The sequence below is a fragment of the Pseudophryne corroboree genome, chromosome 2 (assembly GCF_028390025.1).
Source record: "Pseudophryne corroboree isolate aPseCor3 chromosome 2, aPseCor3.hap2, whole genome shotgun sequence".
NCBI lineage: Eukaryota > Metazoa > Chordata > Amphibia > Anura > Myobatrachidae > Pseudophryne > Pseudophryne corroboree.
In genome coordinates, this window is record NC_086445.1 from 191,062,897 (window position 1) to 191,080,901 (window position 18,005).

The 18,005-nt window shown below is 43.1% G+C and overlaps 1 long non-coding RNA gene across 4 annotated transcripts in view; it reads right to left on the reverse strand.

Annotated features, from left to right (window-relative positions):
* Window positions 1-18,005, reverse strand: part of LOC135050634 (uncharacterized) — a 109,635-nt gene that overhangs the window by 82,102 nt on the left and 9,528 nt on the right. For 3 of the 4 annotated variants that reach the window (XR_010241706.1, XR_010241708.1, XR_010241705.1), the window contains exons 1-2: window positions 5,776-5,839; window positions 4,736-4,844 (exon numbers count right to left, since the gene is read on the reverse strand). This is a non-coding gene — a long non-coding RNA (uncharacterized LOC135050634). Of the gene's footprint in view, window positions 1-4,735; window positions 4,845-5,775; window positions 5,840-18,005 lie in introns of those variants that run through there. The other variant, XR_010241707.1, reaches the window with a different exon arrangement.

Here is an 18,005-nt window from a genome sequence, read left to right on the forward strand (position 1 = left end):
TGACAGAACAGTAAGCTTGAAATGGATGGATTATACTTGATTTGATTTTATTGGAAAGATGGTAAGGATAAAATGTAAACCAACATACTACAGCACACTTGTCAGCTCTGAGAAATAAATGTTTTGTTCTGTGACCAAAGTAGCATTAAATGAGTAATGATGTTATTCATGAATGCATGAAACATCATTGGTACACAAGTGAAATGAAAGATAATTCATAATTCACATAGTTACTGTAGACTGGAGCACAGGGATTTTATTGAAGTGGATATGTTTAAGTGAGCAGTGGTTGCATAAGGTTGTAAATGGGAATATCTAGAGCTCTGCTGTACCATAATACTTTATGCACTGATTGTTTTATCACTGAAGCTTTCAGACAGTGTAATATAATATAAGTGTAGGGCAGGCTGCTCATGTACGATATAGTTCTGAGCTTGTACTATTATTTTCCTACATGCAAACAGACTTGTCTCTATTTCAGTAGCTACAGGAGGGATAGCCCCTGTTCCTATAGTCACCACGGCAATCAACTTTTTTATTAAAGAGGTGTGAGCGAGGTTCAGAGTAGACACAGTCTGAGGGTTCTATTCATGAAGCAGTGGAAAGTGTGGAGATGAGCCTGAGGAGAAGTTACCCATGGCAACCAATCAGCTGCTTCGTACAATATGCAAATTATGTTACTTCAATGCTGATTGGTTGCCATGGGCAACTTCTCCACTGGCTCACTTCTCCTCTTCTTTCACTGCTTCATGAATAAACCCCTAAATATTCTGAAGTGCTGGGCACACTCCCCAAGAATGTGGCCACGTTATGAAAATGGAACAAATATGGTGTGTGTGTGTGTGTGTGTGTGTGTGTGTGTGTGTGTGTGTGTGTGTGTGTGTGTGTGTGTGTGTGTGTGTGTGTGTGTGTGTGTGTGTGCACCCTTGCTCAAGCCTCACGTTTACACTTCCAAAATGTCCAGTAGCTCATGTGCAGCATCTAGTAATGTGTGTCCGGCTGGATACTGGCCCAAAGCATTCAGCAAGAGTCCGGCCTGGCTGCTATCTGACCCAGCCTATTCCATATCATATCAGTAAGATTATGTGCTGTACAGACTCTGATGCCTCGCAATTGCAGGAATAAGCTGTACATGTGGGTGTCCCCAGCTTGTGTGGGTTTGGCTGCTGGCGACATGCAGTGGGAGACTTGGGTACCACCCTTCTATGTTGTCTATCAGTTGGAGTACTGCAAGGGTCAGTCTTAGGTCCTCTGCTTTTCTCAATCTATACTGCATGTCTTGGTACACTAATCAGCTCTTTTGGATGTCCGTATCATCTGTACTCAAATCTACCTATCCACCCCTGATTTGTCTCTATCTGTATTGGGCCGTGTCACTGAATGCCATTCTGCCATTTCATCTTGGATGACATCTTGCCACCTCAAACTTAATATTTTCAAAACAGAATTATTTATATTTCCACCGGCCAACAGTAGTTACCAACCTAATATCTCTATCACTGTTGATAACTCAGCAAGTAACCCTACCCCACAAGCTCGCTGCCTAGGTGTCATTCTTGACTCTGAACTGTCCTTTGTACCCCACATTCAATTTGTCTCAAAATCCTGTTACATACTGTACATCTAAGAAACATATCCAAAATACAACCATATTATACAAGACACGGCAAAAACTGTAATCCATGCTCTCTTTATCTCCCGCATTGATTATTGTAATAGTCTCCTGACAGGTCTTAACAAACATGGGCTCTCACCATTACAATCCATTCTGAATGCAGCTGAGAAGCTAATCTTCCTAACAAGACGTTCATCTTCTGCGGATCCACTCTGTCAGTCCCTCCATTGGTTATCGGTATTCTACCGTATTAAATATGAAATACTTTTACTTACATACAGTACAAGGCTATTAACCAAACTGCACCAACATACATCTCTTCACTTATCTCAAAATATCTCCCTACCCGACCTCTCCGCTCTGCACAAGATCTGCGTCTCTCATCCACACGTATTACTAGTTCCCACACAAAATTACAGAACTTTATCGGGCTTCACCCACTCTGTGGAATGTCCTCCCATGCACAATAAGACTCACCTCTAGTCTCCAAACCTTTAAACGTTCACTGAAAACTCATCTCTACAGACAAGCTTATCAAATTCCAGACCTCAATGCTTCCCTATCTAATTATATCCTCTGCGTACAGTACACATAACCTCACATATTTTGTCTTTCTTTACTCTTAGACCCACCTGACCCATGGCCAACATTGCTGGGTCATCATATCATACAACCCATTAAGAACGTTTGCAATTTGGTGGACCATTATTTAACTGGTAGCATCTATCCTTGTGTATCAATGCCTATTTCCCTATAGATTGTAAGCTTGTGAGCAGGGCACTCCTACCTCTATGTCTGTCTGTTTTTGCCCGGATTTGTTTTATTACTGTTGTTCTAATTGTAAAGCGTAACGGAATATGCTGCGCTATATAAGACACTGTTAATAAATAATAATAATAATAATAATAAATATTATGTGCCCCTCCTGAGGACTGGGTTCAGCGGCTGGTCCTGGCATTTGTCGTCTTCCTCTTTTGCCCCGTTAGAGTGCTACAATGTGTGTGCCTGCTCAGCAGAAGGCATGGCGCATTTCACAATAAACAAAACGGGTCGGACATGGCACCCTTCTAAAATCACCTAACAGGAACACTATTTTATTCTATCATATACATTATAATCTTTCATTTTTGGCATATTTACAGTTGCCTAACAACAATCAGGCATTGGCCAAACAGAGTTACGAACAAGACAGATAGTTACTAGTGATTGCTATTATGTGCCCCTCACTATCTAATCAATCTCTTGCCTCCTTCAATCTAACCTTAACTCTGCTGCCCACAACATTTTCATCTCCAGAACCTCCACCCCAGTTGCCCCTTCCCTCCCAAATGCCTCACTGGCTCTGTTATACTTACAGCTGACATCACACTGCTCTCACTACCAAATCCCTTGATCCTCTTCTCCCTACATCTCCAACCTTCTCACACACACTAAAACAGTATGGTTAGGGTGTGTTCCAGAACAGGCGCTCAGCAGCTATGGTATAGCAGACCTCATGAGATGTCACCACATCTCCAAAACAACAAATACTACCACAAAATCAGAGATCTGTGTTTATCACTCTGCCCTCAAAATGCTACATTAGACGCTGTCCCAGTTTCTCAGCTTTCAAATGTGACCTGAAACTCATCTCTCCAGCCATGTCTACCATCATTCCACAATCCTGTACAATACACAACTCTGCTCTTATCTCACTGTGTAATCTTTCATGGCTCACCTAGGTAATTTTGAAGTCTGCAGATAATACTTTTATATTTGTAAAGTTGTGATACCGGTCTACAACTGACCTGTTTGATATTCCATGTATTATGGGCATGATTCAGATATTTCCGCAAACCCAGTTTACATACAAATCTGATATTTGCGGAAACGCACATGTGCAGAACGGTTCTTAGCCACAGCTATTGGGGGTAGAGCTGGGATGGTGCAACCAAAACCATTCTACAAAACGACATGACGCCCTAATTTTATAGCTGTGCGGAGCCATGGTCTGCGTCGTCAGCCACAAACTTCATGGAGCTGAAAGGGGCTTCAGATAGCTAATCTAAATAAGCTATGGCTTACGCAGACTGGCCGAGGGCTGTGGCCACCGCTAACAATGGTTGCGATGGTAAGACGATGCTGTGTCTTTGGACACTGCACTTAGATCGCAGATGCTGGCAGGAGGCGTCTATTTCCTATATACGTCTCCTGCAGCATTAGAATATTTGTTGTATGGTTAGCCGCTTCCTTCTGACAACTATATCAGAATCAGAGGATTAGTGGAGTCAAGCCCTAAGCAGGAAGTGCATAGTATAGCTGTTGAGCAAGAGTTATAGGTAACGAGGACAGAAGGGAAAACGGTCCTATTCAATTTAGCTTACAATCTACAGAGAGGATGTGTCAGAAGACTTAACAGGAGATGATTTTGTGTTTGATGGCTTTGATTTTGGAAGTGAGGCAGTAAGTGTGGGAGGGGGGGTGTTGAGGGTGGCAAAAAAAGGCAGTGTGATAGGATGACTGTGAAGAGATGATAGACTTGAAGGATTGTTTAGTGAGGGAGGAACTGTCAGAACAACGGATGAATCTGAAGTGAAGGTAGTTCACCAAGGAACTAGATTTTCTGCAGTGGCATTAAGTGGCACATGTTTTTTTAAAAGAACTTAGTAAATTTAGAGATCCAAGGTTGGGGCTTAGAATAATGATGGTGGACAAGCAAGGAGGACAAAATAGTGGGATCAAGAGCATCATCTAATGAGGGTAGAGTTAAACGTTGGGAGCGGTGCAGGAGATGAGGAAAGAGTGAGGAATGTTGATGGTGGTCAGAAAGGGAAGATTTGGATAAGTCAGAGAGAGTACATTGATGGCAAAAGACTAGGACAAAAGAGTGACCAAGACCGAGGGTGGGGGAAGAGTTCCATTGTGAGAGGCCAAAGGAGAAGAAAGATCAAGAAGTTAGGCTGCCGCGCATGCGCAGTACGAAATTTGTCTCTGCACATGGGCCCCCTCCTCTCTTAAAACGCCCCTGCCATGTGATCTTACTCTCTCTAATTGGCCACTTAGGTGCTGAAGAATCTAAAACAAAATATGACATTCGATACTGATTTTGAACATAAATGAGCCCATTTGACAAGTTCTTACTTGTAGTTGGTATTAGTATCCATTGGAGCTTTCACAAAAGGCATCTGTAACTTAGAAGTAGTGGAGTCAGACAAATGGAGTTTGACGTTGCATTTACAATGGTGTTAAACTGCAAACAAATAAAAATGAATAAGTAGTAATAATACTAATACAACTACTACTACTACTACTACTAATAATAATAATAATAATAATAATAATAAAAAAGCTTTTCTGAACTAGAAATGGTAATAATTAAAAATAGGTTTAGAAATTGTCAAATTATTTTTTCTTAATATCTATAAAATTACTTGAAAAGCAATGGTTAAAAAAATAAAATTGTAAACACCAATGTGTTTTTTGTTTTTTTTGCATAAGGAAACATTTTGATGAAACATTTTCCTAATATTTTTATTATGAAATATAAACCTAATAAAATAATTAACCAAAAAATGTTACCAGTTTATGTCATTTTTGGCCTACCCCACTTACTTACTCTCATAGACGCTCCAGGCAAACTGCAAACTAGAAAAAATATGTTTTTTCTTTTACTCAGTTTAATAGTGGGAGCCCAAACCTTGGGGATTTTCAGACATCATTGGTAACTACTGCCTTGTCACCATATCCAGTTAATAGAAAGTGAGTCAGTAAACGGTTCCCAGGACCTCAATACACAGACTCAATACCCACAAAGGTACAATATAAATGCCAGGGAGTGGTAATGCTGTGCACAGTTAAACACATTGAGGTCTTTGGGACCCATTCAGAGAAAAACCATAATAAGAGCACTGCTTAAATACACAATTAAAGTGACAAATTACTAATAAACACAATAAGATCTTAATAAAACTAACTAGCACGACAAAGCAGAAAAGATTGACTGTAAACAACAAAATTGTATTAGTGCAAGTAGCCATATTAAAAAAAAAAAGTACAATTAATCTATAATAGCCCTTGGAAATTCAGATTCACTCAGCCACTTATCGAATCCATGATCCTTATATAAATGGTAAATAAAGTTTATGCTGCAAAGAAAATAATCAGGAAGCAGTAATGTGCACCACGTATTTTTCTGTTTCACTGGTTACGACTGGAAACTCTTCTGGCTGCTGTTGATGCTCTCTGTGGAACACATGAAGAAGCAAAATGTACACTGCCATTTTTTTGCAATAGTAGAACAGAAATATGATTATCTACTGATCGGGTGTAAATATTTCAGTAGTTGTAATACATTCTGACCTTTCTGCACAGTTGTAATAGATAATTACCAAAGATTGATATGGCAGTATATTAAGAAATGTAATATGTCTTAATTTCAATATTACCAAGAATACATTTAACACATGACTTTCAGCCAAGTAAGCTTAACCTCATGCGATATTGGCTGAAATGAAAGAATAATGGGGGTAATTCCAAGTTGATCGCAGCAGGAATTTTGTTAGCAGTTTGGCAAAACCATGGGGGTAATTCCAAGTTGATCTTAACAGGAATTCTGTTAGCAATTGGGCAAAACCATGTGCACTGCAGGGGAGGCAGATATAACATGTGCAGACAGAGTTAGATTTGGGTGTGGTGTGTTCAATCTGCAATATAATTTGCAGTGTAAAAATAAAGCAGCCAGTATTTACCCTGCACAGAAATAAAATAACCCACCCAAATCTAACTCTCTCTGCAAATGTTATATCTGCCACACTTGCAGTGCACATGGTTTTGCCCAACTGCTAAAAAATTTCCTGCTGCGATCAACTTGGAATTACCCCCTATGTGCACTGCAAGGGAGGCAGATATAACATGTGCAGAGAGAGTTAGATTTGGGTGTGGTGTGTTCAATCAGCAATCTAATTTGCAGTGTAAAAATAAAGCAGCCAGTATTTACCCTGCACAGAAATAAAATAACCCACCCAAATCTAACTCTTTCTGCACATGTTATATCTGCCTCCACTGCAGTGCACATGGTTTTGGCCAACTGCTAACAAAATTCCTGCTGCGATCAATTTGGAATTACCCCCAATATGCAGATGTAATACAGATGTAGTGGCGGGACTTCAGGTCCACTTTCTCTCTCTCCAAGGCTAAGTACATTGGCCCTCATTCCGAGTTGTTCGCTCGGTATTTTTCATCGCATCGCAGTGAAAATCCGCTTAGTACGCATGCGCAATGTTCGCACTGCGACTGCGCCAAGTAACTTTACTATGATGAAAGTATTTTTACTCACGGCTTTTTCTTCGCTCCGGCGAACGTAGTGTGATTGACAGGAAATGGGTGTTACTGGGCGGAAACACGGCGTTTCAGGGGCGTGTGGCTGAAAACGCTACCGTTTCCGGAAAAAACGCAGGAGTGGCCGGTGAAACGGTGGGAGTGCCTGGGCGAACGCTGGGTGTGTTTGTGACGTCAACCAGGAACGACAAGCACTGAAATGATCGCACAGGCAGAGTAAGTCTGGAGCTACTCTGAAACTGCTAAGTAGTTAGTAATCGCAATATTGCGAATACATCGGTCGCAATTTTAAGAAGCTAAGATTCACTCCCAGTAGGCGGCGGCTTAGCGTGTGTAACTCTGCTAAATTCGCCTTGCGACCGATCAACTCGGAATGAGGGCCCTAGATCCTTATGAAGCCAATTCAAATCTTGGTGATTTGCGACGTGTATCTGTGTAGTCAGGAGTTACAGTAGGTTTTTTTCCTGCACAACCCATAGACACGAGTGATGCTGTGGTTGCGATGTGTTGCAGTTCGAAGTGTTCTGAGGGCACATCACAAATTCCCACTTTATCTGCCCCTTTAAACAAGTAAATGTGCATTAGATACAGCAGATGCGAGCAGCATCCAACATACTGTACATAGATATGAGCAGCATCCAACACAGCTGAAGTGCTGTACAATAAAAACCAGAAACATGGTTGTTCTATATGCACTTTCTATGGACAGTGAGTGTGCGCTTGGCTGCATTTAGCCACATTATGGTGCGACACAGCAGGTGATCACAGGTAACTTCTCACCAGGACACTGAAACATTGGTTAACACTATTATTTATTTTTACCAATTTAATACCAATAATATTTTAACTGGGTGGAGTATGGGGGGGTGATGGCAAGCGCAGTGAAGCCCCTTCCGGGCTTGGTGGCTTGCGTGTCGTGGACACCCACGAGTGGGAATAGTCCATGTCAGTCGGCATGCCGACTGTCCACCGGTCGGGATCCCAGCATCGGTAATAGTGACCAGTGGTCTCCCTACTGCTGATCACATAACTATACCCCTTTTAACCACTTCAGTTAGATAAGAATGGGTACGGAAGGAGGGAGGGGAGGGTTTGGGAGCCCAACCGTATTGCAGAACTTTCCTATTGGTGTCTGGCAATGTTAAAATGAGACTTAACTGCCAAGTTGCTGTCATAACATAGCAGAGCTCCAGCAAATCTGTAATGCACTAACAAATGTCTATCAATTGAAGGTGGAATCCCTGGTACAATGTATTCACCCTACACTAAGGTGAGAGAGGGTGCAGCAGGAGTAAAGAGTTTTCAATTGGGAAAGCAGGCATATTCATTCAAATGTTAGTAAGGCTTTGACAAAAATGAATGGCTAGTAAAATGACAAATATATACTAGAACTGGGCACACCTTGCTCTATCAGTTTGTCTTGATCTGTTGCCCAGAGCAGTCTCCTTTGCAATCCAAAGAATCTTCTGGTCAGGATATGTTTATTACAATATCAATATTATAAATGAATGACAATATTAATATTATGAATGGAGAGCTTATCCGTACTTCCATTCTGCACTGAGAGGTTATAAAATACAGCACAAAGTACAGCCAAGAAGGGTAGATAGGCCTATTCATTTCATAGCAGGTTGTAAGGAGGACACAAACATTTGTTATTATGAATGTAGCAATCTCCCAGCAAGCTTTTACAACAGATCATAGTAAATGCAGTGTGAGAAAGGTGCAGGGAGATCAAGGAGAAAGCAGGATTTCTATAGGGGGGTTTCAAGTGCTTGATTTCAGGATACAGCAGCAACAACAACAAAAAGCTTGCAGCAATAATAATGCATGTTAAATAATAAAGGGAACAAACTAAGACAAAATAAACTGTACATTCTAAAAAAAAAAACACAATACACATACAGTAAGCATCCTTTAAACATATCAATCCTGACCATATTACTGAACAAAACACCCGTATGGTAACACAAGTCTCTAAAATGAATATTAATCTCTCCTCGCATACAGATAAATAACAAAAAACAAGTACAATTACTCAGCCAGCACTTCTCATCCCTCCCAGCAGCCTAAAAACTACAGAAATAACTTACTTTTCTCTGAATTTTTGGCCCCTAAAGTCACAGTAACACTAGAGCCAAACTCTCAACCAATACACTAGAGCCAAAACATAACTCACAACCAATACACTAGAAACAAAACATGACTAACAACGAACACACTAGAGCCAAAACATAACTCACAACCAATACACTAACGCCAAAACATTACAAAACAACCAATATACTAGAGCCAAAACATAACCAACAACCAATACACTAGAGACAAAACATAAACAACCAATAAACTAGAGCCAAAACATAACCATCGACCAATACACTAGAGACAAAACATAACTCACAACCAATACACTGGAAACAAAACATAACTCACAACCAATACACTAGAGCCAAAACATAACAAACAACCAATACACTAGAGCCAAAACATAACCAACAACCAATACACTAGAGCCAAAACATACCTAACAACCAATACACTAGAGCCAAAACATAACCATCAACCAATACACTAGAGACAAAACATAACTCACAACCAATACATTAAAGCCAAAACATAACTCATAACAAATACACTAGAGCCAAAACATAACAAACAACCAATGCATTAGAAAGCAAAGAAATGTACAGATGGCGCTTCAATTCAAAGGTGCTGCAATCCACCAGCTGGGATGGTCACCAGTATCCCAAAATAGTTCAGTTTGTGTTCTAAAGTTTGCTGTGGTGCGCTCCCTGGGTTGAAATAGGCAGTATTTTTCGGTCCGAAGAGAGAATATTCATATGTGTGGGTGAACCTTCTATCCAGCAACACTTCCCCACAGAGTTGGTGGGGTGTCAGAAATGCCCACCCAAACACGCCTGAAGTGTTACTTCCTGGGATTTGCGGCAATCAACAGCAGATTTCCTCCAATCAACCTCTCCACTTCACCACTTTAGGTGGAATTCCCAAAAATAGGAGGAAACAGTGATATATAGTGAAGTACAGTTTATTCAAATGTGCAAAAAACGCAAAATACAAGAATCGAATGTGCAAATCAGCAGGAAATAAATAGATAAAATTTGAATTGGCGATCGGTTGGAGGGACCTTTTGATGCCAGAGAGAATTCGCTGACTGTTGCTGCAAATCCCGGGGAGTAACACTTCAGGCGTTTTTTGGGTGGGCACTGTCTGACACCCCACCAACTCTGGTACGTGGGTCCGCCAATCTGTGGTGGATTCAAATTATATCTATTTATTTTCCTGCTGATTTGTACATTCGATTCTTGTATTTTGCATATTTTGCACATTTGAATAAACTGTACTTCACTATATATCACTGTTTCATCCTATTTTTGGGAATTCCACCTGAAATGGAGTGGTGAAGTGGAGAGGTTGATTACGGGAGAGGTTGATATATGCAGTGTGCTGCATATATCTGTGCTCACACTGCTTTATTGTGGGGACTGGGGACCAGCAGTATTATATAGGAGGAGTACAGTGCAGAGTTTTGCTGACCAGTGACCACCAGTATTATACGTTCTCTGCCTGAAAAACGCTCCATATCTGTGCTCAGTGTGCTGCATATATCTGTGCTCACACTGCTTTATTGTGGGGACTGGGGACTAGCAGTATTATATAGGAGGAGTACAGTGCAGAGTTTTGCTGACCAGTGACCACCAGTATTATACGTTCTCTGCCTGAAAAACGCTCCATATCTGTGCTCAGTGTGCTGCATATATCTGTGCTCACACTGCTTTATTGTGGGGACTGGGGACCAGCAGTATTATATAGGAGGAGTACAGTGCAGAGTTTTGCTGACCAGTGACCACCAGTATTATACGTTCTCTGCCTGAAAAACGCTCCATATCTGTGCTGGGGTTCACTACGATATGCCGGCGGCCGGGCTCCCGGCGACCAGCATACCGGGCGCCGGGAGCCTGACCGCCGGCTTACCAACAGTGTGGCGAGCGCAAATAAGCCCCTTGCGGGCTCGCTGCGCTCGCCACGCTACGTGCGCCACACTATTTTATTCTCCCTCCAGGGGGGTCGTGGACCCCCACGAGGGAGAATAAGTGTCAGTATGCCGGCTGTCGGGCTCCCGGCGCCGGTATGCTGGTCGCCGGGAGCCCGACCGCCGGCATACTGAAGACCACCCCTGTGCTGTATTGTAGTATATAGTAGGAGTACAGTGCATAATTTTGCTGACCACCAGTATATAATATATAGGAGTACGGTACAGAAGGCCACTGCTCTACCTACCTCTGTGCCGTCAAGTATACTATCCATCCATACCTGTGGTGCATTTCAGTTTTGCACAGTTTGCTGACCACCAGTATATAATATATAGCATTACGGTACAGTAGGCCACTGCTCTACCTACCTCTGTGTCGTCAAGTATACTATCCATCCATACCTGTGGTGCATTTCAGTTGTGCGCAGTATATATAGTAGTAGGCCATTGCTATTGATACTGGCATATAATTCCACACATTAAAAAATGGAGAACAAAAATGTGGAGGGTAAAATAGGGAAAGATCAAGATCCACTTCCACCTCGTGCTGAAGCTGCTGCCACTAGTCATGGCCGAGACGATGAAATGCCATCAACGTCGTCTGCCAAGGCCGATGTCCAATGTCATAGTAGAGAGCATGTAAAATCCAAAACACAAAAGTTCAGTAAAATGACCCAAAAATCTAAATTAAAAGAGTCTGAGGAGAAGCGTAAACTTGCCAATATGCCATTTACGACACGGAGTGGCAAGGAAAGGCTGAGGCCCTGGCCTATGTTCATGGCTAGGGGTTCAGCTTCACATGAGGATGGAAGCACTCATCCTCTCGCTAGAAAAATGAAAAGACTTAAGCTGGCAAAAGCACAGCAAAGAACTGTGCGTTCTTCTAAATCACAAATCCCCAAGGAGAGTCCAATTGTGTCGGCTGCGATGCCTGACCTTCCCAACACTGGACGGGAAGAGGTGGCGCCATCCACCATTTGCACGCCTCCTGCAAGTGCTGGAAGGAGCACCCGCAGTCCAGTTCCTGATAGTCAAATTGAAGATGTCACTGTTGAAGTACACCAGGATGAGGATATGGGTGTTGCTGGCGCTGAGGAGGAAATTGACAAGGAGGATTCTGATGGTGAGGTGGTTTGTTTAAGTCAGGCACCCGGGGAGACACCTGTTGTCCGTGGGATGAATATGGCCATTGACATGCCTGGTCAAAATACAAAAAAAAATCAGCTCTTCGGTGTGGAATTATTTTAACACAAATGCGGACAACAGGTGTCAAGCCGTGTGTTGCCTTTGTCAAGCTGTAATAAGTAGGGGTAAGGACGTTAACCACCTCGGAACATCCTCCCTTATACGTCACCTGGACCGCATTCATCATAAGTCAGTGACAAGTTCAAAAACTTTGGATGACAGAGGAAGCAGTCCACTGACCACTAAATCCCTTCCTCTTGTAACCAAGCTCCTGCAAACCACACCACAAACTCCCTCAGTGTCAATTTCCTCCTTACACAGGAAAGCCAATAGTCCTGCAGGCCATGTCACTGGCAAGTCTGATGAGTCCTCTCCTGCCTGGGATTCCTTCGATGCATCCTTGAGTGTAACGCCTACTGCTGCTGGCGCTGCTGTTGTTGCTGCTGGGAGTCGATCGTCATCCCAGAGGGGAAGTCAGAAGACCACTTGTACTACTTCCAGTAAGCAATTGACTGTCCAACAGTCCTTTGCGAGAAAGATGAAATATCACAGCAGTCATCCTGCTGCAAAGCGGATAACTCAGGCCTTGGCAGCCTGGGCGGTGAGAAACGTGTTTCCGGTATCCACCGTTAATTCACAGGCAACTACAGACTTGATTGAGATACTGTGTCTCCGGTACCAAATACCATCTAGGTTCCATTTCTCTAGGCAGGCGATACCGAAAATATACACAGACCTCAGAAAAAGAGTCACCAGTGTCCTAAAAAATGCAGTTGTACCCAATGTCCACTTAACCACGGACATGTGGACAAGTGGAGCAGGGCAGACTCAGGACTATATGACTGTGACAGCCCACTGGGTAGATGTATTGCCTCCCGCAGCAAGAACAGCAGCGGCGGCACCAGTAGCAGCATCTCGCAAACGCCAACTCGTTCCTAGGCAGGCTACGCTTTGTATCACCGCTTTCCAGAAGAGGCATACAGCTGACAACCTCTTACGGAAACTGAGGAACATCATCGCAGAATGGCTTACCCCAAATGGACTCTCCTGGGGATTTGTGACATCGGACAACGCCAGCAATATTGTGCGTGCATTACATCTGGGCAAATTCCAGCACGTCCCATGTTTTGCACATACATTGAATTTGGTGGTGCAGAATTATTTAAAAAACGACAGGGGCGTGCAAGAGATGCTGTCGTTGGCCCGAAGAATTGCGGGCCACTTTCAGCATTCAGCCACCGCATGCCGAAGACTGGAGCACCAGCAAACAATCCTGAACCTGCCCTGCCATCATCTGAAGCAAGAGGTGGTAACGAGGTGGAATTCAACCCTCTATATGCTTCAGAGGATGGAGGAGCAGCAAAACTCCATTCAAGCCTATACATCTGCCTACGATATAGGCAAAGGAGGGGGAATACACCTGACTCAAGCGCAGTGGAGAATGATTTCAACGTTGTGCAAGGTTCTGCAACCCTTTGAACTTGCCACACGTGAAGTCAGTTCAGACACTGCCAGCCTGAGTCAGGTCATTCCCCTCATCAGGCTTTTGCAGAAGAAGCTGGAGACATTGAAGGAGGAGCTAAAACAGAGCGATTCCGCTAGGCATGTGGGACTTGTGGATGGAGCCCTTAATTCGCTTAACCAGGATTCACGGGTGGTCAATCTGTTGAAATCAGAGCACTACATTTTGGCCTTCCGTGCTCGATCCTAGATTTAAAACCTACATTGTATCTCTCTTTCTGGCAGACACAAGTCTGCAGAGGTTCAAAGACCTGCTGGTGAGAAAATTGTCAAGTCAAGCAGGGCGTGACCCGTCAACAGCTCCTCCTTCACATTCTCCCGCAACTGGGGGTGCGAGGAAAAGGCTAAGAATTTCAAGCCCACCCGCTGGCGGTGATGCAGGGCAGTCTGGAGCGAGTGCTGACATCTGGTCCGGACTGAAGGACCTGCCAACGATTACTGACATGTCGTCTACTGTCACTGCATATGATTCTCTCACCATTGAAAGAATGGTGGAGGATTATATGAGTGACCGCATCCAAGTAGGCATGTCAGACAGTCCGTACGTATACTGGCAGGAAAAAGAGGCAATTTGGAGGCCCTTGCAGAAACTGGCTTTATTTTACCTAAGTTGCCCACCCTCCAGTGTATACTCCGAAAGAGTGTTTAGTGCAGCCGCTCACCTTGTCAGCAATCGGCGTACGAGGTTACTTCCAGAAAATGTGGAGTAGATGATGTTCATCAAAATTAATTATAATCAATTCCTCCGTGGAGACATTCACCAGCAATTGCCTCCAGAAAGTACACAGGGACCTGAGATGGTGGATTCCAGTGGGGACGAATTAATAATCTGTGAGGAGGGGGATGTACACAGTGAAAGGGGTGAGGAATCGGACGATGAGGAGGAGGTGGACATCTTGCCTCTGTAGAGCCAGTTTGTGCAAGGAGAGATTGATTGCTTCTTTTTTGGTGGGGGCCCAAACCAACCAGTCATTTCAGTCACAGTTGTGTGGCAGACCCTGTCGCTGAAATGATGGGTTTGTTAAAGTGTGCATGTCCTGTTTATACAACATAAGGGTGGGTGGGAGGGCCCAAGGACAATTCCATCTTGCACCTCTTTTTTCTTTCATTTTTCTTTGCATCATGTTCTGTTTGGGGACTATTTTTTTGAAGTGCCATCCTGCCTGACACTGCAGTGCCACTCCTAGATGGGCCAGGTGTTTGTGTCGGCCACTTGTGTCGCTTAGCTTAGCCATCCAGCGACCTTGGTGCACCTCTTTTTTTCTTTGCATCATGTGCTGTTTGGGGACTATTTTTTTGAAGTGCCATCCTGCCTGACACTGCAGTGCCACTCCTAGATGGGCCAGGTGTTTGTGTCGGCCACTTGGGTCGCTAAGCTTAGTCATCCAGCGACCTTGGTGCAAATTTTAGGATTAAAAATAATATTGTGAGGTGTGAGGTGTTCAGAATAGACTGTAAATGAGTGGAAATTATGGTTATTGAGGTTAATAATACTATGGGATCAAAATTACCCCCAAATTCTATGATTTAAGCTGTTTTTGAGGGGTTTTTGTAAAAAAAACACCCAAATCCGACAAAAAAATTTCAGGGAGGTTTTGCCAAAACGTGTCCGAATCCAAAACACGGCCGCGGAACCGAATCCAAAACCAAAACACAAAACCCGAAAACTGTCCGGTGCACATCACTAATCCCTAGGTGGTGGCGGTGGTGGTGTAGGGGGTACTGTGCAACTAGAACCACCCCTCAGGATCATTAATTTTTATCATTCATTTGTAAACCCAGAACTATCCCATGCTATGCTATCTCCTAAGCTAAGCAAGCATTTTTAAGTGAGGAAAGTGTAAGAAAGGCACCCTCAGCTATGACTGAGTAGGGGATTATGTGAGGGAAGTGAATAAATATTTGAAATCGAAAAGCAACACTGAATTTTATTGTTCAACACACATGGTCACTGAGTTGATGTAAGCAGAAATAGTAATGAATGCTGATTAAGAGTGACACTAAAATCTCTCAATACAATGAACCCAAAGCGTAAAATGTATTCATATTAAAAACACTCTCATACACTAATCTACTTTTTCAAAAGTCACAATTTTCCATGTAACAGTGTTTCCCTCACAGTGCAGCACGCTTGTGTAGCATGAACACGGCCGGCTGGCAATGCAATAAGTCTGTACTTACTACTGCTGAGTAGAATTATACTTTTTGGGGGTCTAATAGGCTAGAAAAATATTTTTTATGGAGCTAGAGTATAGAATGTGGAGTATTATATTATCTTTTATTGATAAATAGGCCCCTCAATGCCTCTACAATAATATCCAGTTAGTGACAGCAACTACAATATCAGTATAAATGGAATTATTTCTCCTGCTGTGAAACATCTAGTAATGTTGGGTTAGGCAGAGGGAGCTGCTTTACTGCCTTCATATCCAGCAGACAGCACTGTATTAAGTAAGCGAAGGCAAGAGGGTCACATATGTTAAAGACAACACTGATGAATGCTGTTGATCAGGATGTAATAAAACTATAAATACACAGAAAGCCACCAGGTCTACATGATATAAATCTGCTAGGGACAGAGGTGAGTTTAGAACAAGGAATATATACAATGTCTTCAGCTGAGGGTCCATTATACACAACAGAGAGGCAGAGTATACTGACAGAGTGATAGGAAGACAATCAGTACAGGACAGTGTAACACACAGATCATGTGCTCTGCGGTGACAGAAAGACCGATGGCCTAATTTAACTCTTTAATGAGAGGCCTCGGGTCTCATTCTGTTCCAGTAATCAATTCTTTATCTATAATATATATCTCTTATTTCATTATTTGTGTGTCCCTTTAGAATTCACGTTCACAGCCTTTTGATAGAGATAAAGAGGAAAAGCATAATGGATAAATAGTTACATTTATAATTGATGATAAATAAACCAAGTACTCAGAGGGTACAATATTTGGTTACCCACATATTTGCGTCTGGTGTAAGAGCACAAGCAGATTGATATATTTATTGTCACAAGCACATACTCAGCATCATTTCATTTGGCCCAAACATTTTCAGTCCTAACAGGGCCTTCATCAGGAGACACTGCAACACAACTTGTACAAAAATGTGTCTCCTGATGAAACATTTGTATATTATATATATATATATATATATATATATACATACACATACATAAAATCTTAACCAAGCTAATAAAAGTTAGATTTTTAATCAGTGCACCGAAACCAGATCTTTTTTCTTCCTTCTCTCTTGGTGGCACAGCTTACACATTTAACCACAAGGGCCTGTAAGCATCGCCTTTAGACTTGCATCATGCCCTAAGGCTATGGGCCTGATTCAGAGGGGCACACAGACGTGGTCAAGGCAGTGTCTTTTTCTGCAGCAGCATCTGCACAGGGTGGTAACTAGGGCTGTGCGAGTGGTGCCATCACACAGGGTGCAGGGCTCACTGCCACATGGCACCTGCATGAGGCATGGTCGGGTTCCTTCCTGGAACAGCACCCTGTAGCCAGTAATGTTCCAGGCAGGCACCCTGCAGCCCGTCATTACTTCCTAGGTTTAGTGGGAGAGGCTGGTACAGGGCACACGGCAGCCCTGTTATGGTGCTGCTGAAAGTGATTCTTGGCATACTGAGGAGCCCACTGGCACGGGCGGTATTCCTAGTACTTAGACGCACCATCAGTCGCAGCACTGAAGATTGCACCAGCTCTGTCAGGTGCAGTTTTGCTATCGGAACATGGCATTGCCATATCAACACTACCGAGTCAATAGACAGAGCCATTGTCAGCGTTACTCCCACGTCTGGCTAGCCACCCCCATTTTCTCCCAGGAATGCCTTCAGAAAATAAATCTCTGCATGCACTTTCAATCTGTGTCCCAGGGCCAGATGTACTAAGCCTTGAAAAGTGATAGAGTGGCGAGAGATAAAGTACCAGCCAATCAGATCCTGTCATGTTACAGACTGTGATTTAAAATGACAATTAGAAGCTGGTTGGCTGGTAGTCTATCAATTTCCACTTTATCGCTTTTCAAGGATTAATACATCTGGCCTATAGAGTGGTAACAATCAGGACGCATGCGCAGTGTGACTCAGACTCAGACTGAAAACACTGGCCGCTTGTGTCCGATATCATCACTGCCTGCCCCTCTGAATCAGGACTGCCTGCCCCTCTGATCATCGCTGCGTGCCTCTCTGAATCATCACTGTGTGACCCTCTGAATCAGGACTGCCTGTCCCTCTGAATCATCAATGCATACCCCTCTGATTATCACTGTGTGACTCTCTGAATCAGGATCTCCTGCTCCTCTG